We start from the raw sequence: 9008 nt of genomic DNA, 5'->3' as shown, positions 1-9008 counted from the left end.
TGAGAAAAGTCTTTGCCACCTATATCAGGCAGAAGACTAAGATCTAGAAGATATAAAAGAACCACAAAAATTAAACACCAAACAAAATATTTCAATCAGTAAATAGGCTAATGAATAAAATGGATAGTTCTTAAAAGAAAAACGTGAATGTCCAATAAATAGTTGGAAAAGTGTTCAATATCCTTAGCTATAAATGAAAAACAAACTCCATACTTTATGAAGCTGTAAAGAAAAATGAAATTTATGATATCTACAGGAAAATGGATGTAATTAGAAATTATGATGGTTAAGTAAATAATCCATAAAGTCAAAGGCTACCTGTTTTCTTTTATATGTGGAATACAGATTTATATATGACTCTCTCTCTCTCTGTGTGTGTGTGTGTGTGTGTGTGTGTGCGTGTGTGTGTTGATCATGAAGATGGAAGCAGAGGAAGAGATCTTAAGGGTGAGGGATATGGGGATAAAGAGAGTGCAATGGAATATATATGTGCCAAGAAACAGAAGGGGGTCTACTTGAGAGGAGGAAGCAGACTTGAAATTGAAGGACATGCTTATGCTCCTAGGTGTTGGAAGGCTGAGGCAGGTGGGTTATCAGTAGCTTGAGGTCAACTTCATCTGGTGTACATTCTATGTTCCAGGCTAGCCTGAGATACACAGCAAGACTCAGTCTCAGGAGAGGGTTGGAAGGGGAGAGAGATTAAGAAAAAAGGAAGAGACAAATAAGAACAAAATATATTCACATATGTATATGAAAATGTCATAATATAACCTATTACTTTATATACCAGCTTTAAATTTATTTATTCATTTTTATTTTATGTGTACAAGTGTTATGCCTGTATGTTTGTAAGTACATGGGTGCTGGCCAGAAGAGAGTATCAGATCCCCTGAATCTGGAATTACAGATGGTTGTTAGCCACCATGTGAGTGCCAGTATCAAGCCCGGTCTTCTGCAAGAGCAATCAGTGCTCTTAACCGCTGAAACATCTCTTCAGCTCCCCCTTTAAAATTCTTTTTATATGACAACTTTAAATTTTAATATAATATGATAAAATGGAAGATTGAGAATTGCAAAGAAAGAGCATCTTCAAATAAAATATGTACTTCTCATAAATAAAAGAAAATACTAAGTGTATGCACTATATATGGATGCACAGGAAATGTATAAAATCCCCTTTATATATACAATTAATGTGCATTAATCAAAATACCTAAATATAAATATTTTCAAGTATTTTATTATTTTATTTTATGTGTTTGACTATATTAACTTCACATATTTAAGAGTACTCATGTGGTACAATGCCTACAGAGGTCAGAAAAAGGCATTAGATCCCCTGGAACGGGAGTTACAGATGTTTGTTAGCTGCCATGTGGGTATTGGGAACCAAACCTGGGTCTGCAGACAGTGCTTTTAACCACTGAACTATCTCTCCAGGCCCTTACTATAAATATTTTAAATAATGAAATACTTGTGTTATATAAATTGAGCTTCTATATTCTCATATAACAGTTTTCAATCAGACCTAGGACTCCTTCCCCATCCATTCCCCCACCGGACCCCATGCACTCCCACATATGGTAAGTCCTATCCAGTTAAGCATTTTCACCCACATGCCCTTCAGTGCAAATTCATCCAGTGGAGCCTAGTCAGTTCATCCAGAGATAGTGTGCAAAGGATGCTCTCTCCCATGCAGCAGCAACCAGACTCCAGCAACTCTCAATCTAGGGCCAGCCTCCCACCTATCTCTCTCCTCTGCTCTGGGCCCTCGTTCAATTGAGTTGAAATGGGTCCTGTGCTCAATTCCACCATTGCCACAAGTTCACATGTGTAAGCTTCCAGTCACCTGAAAGCCTCTGCTTCCCTGTGTTCATGAACCAGCCCCGACTTTTACAGTTTTTCTATTCTTTCTTCCGCAATGGTCCCTGAGCCATGAATGGCTGAGTTTCAATATAGGAGTCTTATTCAGGGAAACACACACATTCCTTGATGAGCATGGGAAGGAGGTGTGACTACAGCTTGCAGGCATAGTGGTCAGAGGACACTTCCAGTTAACATTCCACTCCTTCTTCTGGTTCTTACATTCTTTTTCGTCAACCCCTTCTGCAAATGTCCCTGAGCCTTGGAATGGGTGGTAGGTGTGGGATGATCTTCCTCCCACTGTAGCAAGATACTGAACTTTCAGGTCTCTGCATCATCTGTTTTCCATGGGCTTTTGGCCCATTTCAGTGGGATTCCATCTACAATTAAAATAAAAACAGCAAGAAGCAAGACCACCTAAAAAGTGACTGCTATAATAACTTAAACTATGGATGTAAACAAAAATGGTCGGATGGTACTTTAACAGGTGCATCACATCCATCTAACAAAAAATTGCAGTGGCTTCCTCCCTAGGGCCTATATCTTTCCTTGCTGCAGGGGGTTGGCCTGGTCTATAGTACCAGATGTGTGTTCCACTTCTAGGAGCTGAGCATATATTCTTACCAGAGACTGTTTCCTTTTGTTGACTGTTTAATTTTCCAGAGAGTTGCTGTATATATTAGGTCTAGTGTTTTAGAAACTTGATTTATTTATGTATTTTTATTATATATATATATATAAGTGTATTGCTTGCATGTGTGTAAGTGCACCCATTTTATGCAAAGGCTGCAGAGGACAGAAGAGTGCATCAGATTTCCTGGAGGTGGAGTTACAGACGGTTGTTAGCCATTATGTGGTTGCTGGGATTCAAACCTGGGTCTTCTGCAAGAACAACCACTGCTCTTAACCACTGAGCCATCTCTCTAGTCCAAGTCTAGTTTTAAAATTATTCACTGATTTGGAATATATCTGTTGCAAGGCCTTAGTGTATCATTAGAGTTAACAGAAATCCACTAGGTAGTTTTATTTGAACAGAGTAGATTTTGAGTAGACAGTGATGATATGTTAAGAATGGTAGTGGAATTTTTATTGGAAAGTCCCTTAGTTATTAAGCTCAGGACTTTATGCTCAATTTAGAATATAATGAGAAGTAACAGAGCTCAGCAATATGGTGCTTTATTATTTGAAATTATTTGTATGTTTAACTTAATTAAAATAGTACATGAAAAATCATTTGTGAAAAAAGATATTTGGAAGGAATTTCTGCACTGATATATATTTCTGTCCCCGACTCTATGAAGACAGTCAAACGAGAAGTACAGAGAAATTACAAAACACACTTTCCTTTTTTCCTAGGGAAACCAACTGTGAGGCAGGAGCAACAGGTAGCCAGTACATTGAAATTCAGTAACTGACTTTCAATTTCACAGATGCTAATTCTGAACTGACAGGAAGCAATGGGAATCAGACTAAGGTTCTGCATGTTTTACTTTTGTTTGCTAAATAATAGGATACTTTCAGGTGCCCTCATAATCGCATCATAGTTGTCCAGACAGTATACTCCACTAGCTACTGACCTTGAACATTTTGAGTTGTTACATTTTGAGTCAGATAAATGGAAAAGACCGAAGAGGGTAATGACTCTCAATTGCACAAAACCCTTAGGAAAAATTAGTTTTATTAACCTGATGTCTGAGTCATCACAGGTACTGATTTTGACAGATGTCTTACAATTCAATTTTATAGAATAGTGCTTTTGTTGTTTATAAATTAGCAGCAGGGTAAACAATATTACTCTGTGTAGCAAAAGGACAGGGAAGAAAGGGGTTTTGGAAAAGGAATAATTTTATTTTTATGCTTTTATTCTTCCAAATCATCTCCTCCATTAGTAAGACTTTCAAGAAGAGAAACAAGATATAAGCTTTTTAAGTATCACTGAAAGATAAAATCAACTAAAATAGTAGTTGGCTAAATTTAAGATGTAACAGAGGCAGCAGTACATCAGGGTTAGTGTGAAGGTGAAAAGGGAAAAGCCTAACAAGATGCAATTGAAAAACAGATTTCTTTGTGGCTACCACCACAGAATGAGAACATATAATTACTACCTTGCAAGGAAACTTTTACTTTATCAGTTCTGTTCACCTTAGGGGACAATGAGATAAGTTAACACGGCCCACAGGGTCTCAGAAAAACATTTATAATCACAAGATTGCATTTACTTTTCTATAAGTTAGACTTTACCTTAGCCTGGTTTCAGTTATCCTTCACTATAACTGGGAAAACTCACAATGTCTGTCTTGCCCTTTTTCTTTTCTTGAACAGAATCACAGACATCTGTGGAACTGATGACTTGTAGGGGCTTTAAAAGGAGTGGCAAATCAAAACTTTTTGTTTCAGTGAGATCTCATGCAGTATCTGTAAACGCTGTAAATGTTCATCCAACAGCATCATTTAAGATGATGCTGATGCTGATTTTTAAATGTAATGTGTGGATGATGGTACCTTAATAAATAAAATGATCATCCCCATACTTTATTTTGCAAACTGGGATGCTTTTGGGAGAGAAACAGGAAATTATTTACAATGGCAGCAGAAAAAATAGGCAGAAACTAGACCCAAACTAGGTCTAAATGTGAATTCAGGTTACACTGTTAATTAGCCAAGTTAAATGATTAAAAAGCAGATAATTAAGATATATTATTAATATACATATATGTATGTATAAATATTCAAAACAATGGTAAAGAGCACATGGAAAGAATTTCTTAATAGAACAGTAGCTATTGCTTGGTAATTATATACAATTTAATTACATATAATAATATTAATTGCATAAACTTTTTTAAATATATAAAAGAAAAGCATTAACCAACATGCATATTTGATTTCATGCAATTTTGTGTTTTCCAGATATTTTTCTTATAAATAAATATATGTAATATTGTATATGTAATACAAAAATACTGTATTTAATATTTACCTGTTTGTTCATTTTAATTATTCATTACCATTTTCTCATTCTATTAAATATTTCTGTTTTTTCTCATTTAAAACATATTTATTTTTCAATAATTTTAGACTTACTAGCAATTGCAAAAATAGTGCAAAATGCCACGCACCCTTTATACATTTTCCCCCAGTTTAAGATCTTCTATGACTGTAGAACTACAAAATCAGCCAGGCATAGCGGAGCACACCTTTAATATCAGCACTTGGGAGGCAGAGACAGACGGATTTTTGTGAATCTGAGGCCAGCCTGGTCTACATAGTGAGTTCCAGGCCAGCTGGGGCTACATGGAGACCCTGTCTCAGAAAGACCAAAAAAAAAAAAAAAAAAAAAAAAAAAAAAAAAAGAGCCATGTAACCAACATTATGGCAATGGTAGTTATTCATGTCCACCAAATTTTACATGCATTGATTTTTGTGTATATAACTCTGTGAAATGTAAGCACAAGGACTATTCATGTACTAAACAACAGATTCAAGATACAAAACTATTACATCAGCACAAAGGAACTCTGTGTCATCCTTCTATAGTTAAAGTTATGCAATAGAGCATCCAGTCCCTATTCCTAGAAACCATTAATCTGTTCTCCATAATTCTGATACTTTAGTAAGTAACCTTTTGAGACTAGCTTTTTTCATTCATCATAATATTTCCCAAGGCTCATCTAAGTTTTGTGTTTTATTTATTTAGTTAGTTTTTTATGCATATGCGTGTATTGCCTGCATGTAGGTAAGTGCACCCATGTCGTGCAATGCCCGCAGAGGACAGAAGAGGCTGTCAGATCCCCTGGAACTGGAGTTACAGAGAGTTGTTAGCTGCCATGTGGGTGCTGGGATTCGAACCTGGGTCTTCTGCAAGAACAGTGTTCTTAATGGCTGAGACATCTCTCCAGCCCCTAAGTGTTGTGTTTTAGGGTAATGTTCCTTTCCATTGCAGAATACTATTCCATTGTGGGGATGGTTTCTTTAGCCATCTACCCACTGCAGAACATCTAGGTTGTTTCTAATTTTGGGCTGTCACAAATAAAGCTACTATGTAAAATTTTGTACAAGATTTTGTGCCAATACAGTGCAAATGCTGGGTCATATGCTAAGTGCATGTTTAACTTTATAAGAATTTTATAAACTGTTCTACAGAGCATCTATATTTTACATTCCTGTCATCCATATACATTTTATCCTTAAAAGCATTTGGCATTTTCACTGTTTTTTTCCTCTAGCCATCCTGATAAGTTATATTCCATCATACTTTCATTTTAATATGCATTCCTTGATGACTTATGAAGTTCAGCATATTTTCACATGATTACCCGCTATCTATAGATCCGCTCTGATGAAAATGTCTGCTCATGCTTTTTTCTCATTTTCTAATTTCTTATTTTTAAAATTTTTGAGTTTTGAACATATTATACTTTCCATATTGATCAGATTCTATATGACTTGTAAATGATTTCTTGTCTTTCCTCTTATTTTTAAAAATATTTCATTTTATTTCTAATTATGATGTCTGTGAGTGTGTGTGTGTGTGTGTGTGTGTGTGTGTGTGTGTGTGTGTTTGTGAATGTAAGTGTAGTGCCTGAGGAGGTCAGAAGAGAGCATTGGATCTTCTAGAGGTGGAGTTACAGGTGTTTGTGAATGTTGGGAACTGAACTCAGGTTATCTGGAAGAATAGCAATTGCTATAAAAATTTGAGCCATCTTTCCACTCTTCTTTGTAGTTTTTTACAGAGTAAAAAGTTTTAATTTTGATTAAGTCCAGTATATCTACCTCTTTTATGGTGCACTGTTTTTGGAATTGAAGTCTAAGAACTTGTGACCTGAAGACTTTTCTAACAAGATTTTTTTTTCTAAACGTTTTCCATCTAACATTCCATCTTACATTTAAATGCACGATACGTTTTAGGTACTTTTATAGAAGGCATATGATTTAGTTGAGGTGCTTTAGACTTTCTCTTCTTTTGTTGGCGTGTAGGGTTTTAATGTCTTCAGCATGATTTGTTGAAAAGACTATCATCTCTTCACTGAATCACCTTTGTACTTCATCAAAATTAGTTGAGCATACTATTGTGGATCTATTTCTGGATTCTCTTTTCTGTTCCATCTATCTATATGCCTACCCTTCTGCAAATATATTATCTTGATTACTGTAGCTTTATAAAAAGTTTTGAAGTTATGTAATGTGAGACCTCCAACTTTATCTTCTTCAAAATTGACTTAGCATAACAAATTGTATGCTGGGTATTTTCATCTGCCCACATGTCTTTCCTCCTACTTTATTCTAAGGAAGAAAGCTCTCCACAAGGTCTTCCTTTTCTTGTTGCAACTCCTGAAAATTCTGCTGGTTTTGCTCCAATCTGTCTTCCAACCATTGTAGGAGAGGCCCACTGACTGCTGATGTTTGAATGTACATATTCTTGGTAAACATTGAGCCATTATGAATCTTGGTTACTGAGTTCAGATGGGTAAGGCTGTGAGTCCGCCTATATACATCTTGTTCTTCCTGACACAGGATGTTTGGCAACTCTTCTGCTGATTCAAGTCACACTTTCCCAATGGTGACATGAAGTACAATGTGGGTTGGGATTTCAATTCCCTCATATTCTGAGCTTTTGGGGGCTAGAATGGATTGGAAGCAAGTGTAAAGTACCCAACCAGTCTTTGCATTTTTGTCTTCTGTGAGATTGGAAAAAATAAGTCCTACAAAGACTTGATCCATTATCTGGTACATGGCTTGTGTACAAACATCACATGTGAAGGCCAAACAGTTATGTGAAGATGGGAATGATACTAGCTTACAACTTTCGTGGGATGTACCTCTGTTGAGGCTGCTCGAAACAAATTTCTACTTGGTCCTTTATCTTGTCAGAATGCCACAATTCTGATGGTATCAACCTCCCGTGTACATAGACACATCCTTTGTGCTCAGAGCGTGGTTAAGACAAACTAAGAAAGCATCAGACTCAAGATGTCCTGCCTGCACCACCTGCACCACATGCACCACCATGTTGCTCAGCTCCACTCACGTCCACCTGGGGCCCACCTTCTTTCTCTCTGTGTGTGTGTGTGTGTGTGTGTGTGTGTGTGTGTGTGTTTCATGTATTTATTATTTTTATTTTACGTGTGTGAGTGTATTGCCTGCATGTAGGTAGGTGTACCTGTGTTACGCAATGCTGTGGAGGTCAGAAGAGGACTTCGGATTCCCCTGGAACTGGAGTTAAGGATGGTTCGTATCAGCAATGTGGGTGCTGGGAATAGAACCTGGGTCCTCTGAAAGAACAGTCAGTGCTCTTAATTGCCAAGCCATTGCTCCAGCCCCTATTAAATATAGCTTTATGTCATCATTTTTATTGAACAAGTAGCAGTTCACAATTCAATTAATATTTGTTGCAGTTTATATATTTTTTCAGTAAGTCATATTTTAGTCAATGAATCATTTTGTTAAAAAACGGTTATTTTATTGTTTTGCTCTTATCAATAAAACTTAGGCAAATATTTTCATATGAAGATCTTTAGTTGTGCTTCTGATAAGTTCTTTAGGATATTTCCTTGATTTGAAACACGTTTGATTAAATGTGTAATCGTGAGGCTTTTCAGATACCTTGCCAAATTTATTATTTCTACCATCAAAACTGTTACCCATGATTTTTTAATAGTTCTTTATTCTTGGGAAGAAACACTTAGAAACTTATAACAAGGGTATTACTTTCAGAGGTGACTATAATTTAAAAGTCATTGAAAACTTCACTGCTCAGAATCTGGTTATCAGTTTAACAGAGATGACCAACACAAGGATAAATTTTACCATGTATGTTGCCAGAGATCTCTCAGGGTCTCTTGCAAGATCAGACAAACCATATATTTTTATGTGAGTTTATGATGGTTTATGCCCTTGGGTAGGGAGGGGGTAAACAGGGGAACTTATAAGGAGACACGCACTCTTGCTCAGAGGCTCAGAGCCTGCCAATCCAGACCACTCCCAGGCAGGCCCGTAGTCTCGGCTAGCTTTTACCCACGCCTCAAGGGCCAGCGCTCTCATCCCAGGTCCATAAATGCCCCCTCTTGAGATGCAGGTGAGAGATGCCACCCCTTCTCCAAGCCCGAGGCTTGCTGCTCCAATCCCAAGATGGCGCCACAAGCCCC

At 36.9% G+C, this 9008-nt stretch overlaps 1 pseudogene; it reads right to left on the bottom strand.

Annotated features, from left to right (window-relative positions):
• Positions 1 to 7141: 7141 nt before the first annotated feature.
• On the bottom strand, positions 7142 to 7872 carry LOC103724682 (annotated as a pseudogene).
• Positions 7873 to 9008: the final 1136 nt, after the last annotated feature.

This window comes from Nannospalax galili, unplaced genomic scaffold (assembly GCF_000622305.1).
Source record: "Nannospalax galili isolate Female #2095 unplaced genomic scaffold, S.galili_v1.0 scaffold167, whole genome shotgun sequence".
Taxonomy (NCBI): Eukaryota; Metazoa; Chordata; class Mammalia; order Rodentia; family Spalacidae; genus Nannospalax; species Nannospalax galili.
Note: the sequence above shows the minus strand (reverse complement) of the source record. Positions and strands in the feature narration are given on the sequence as shown.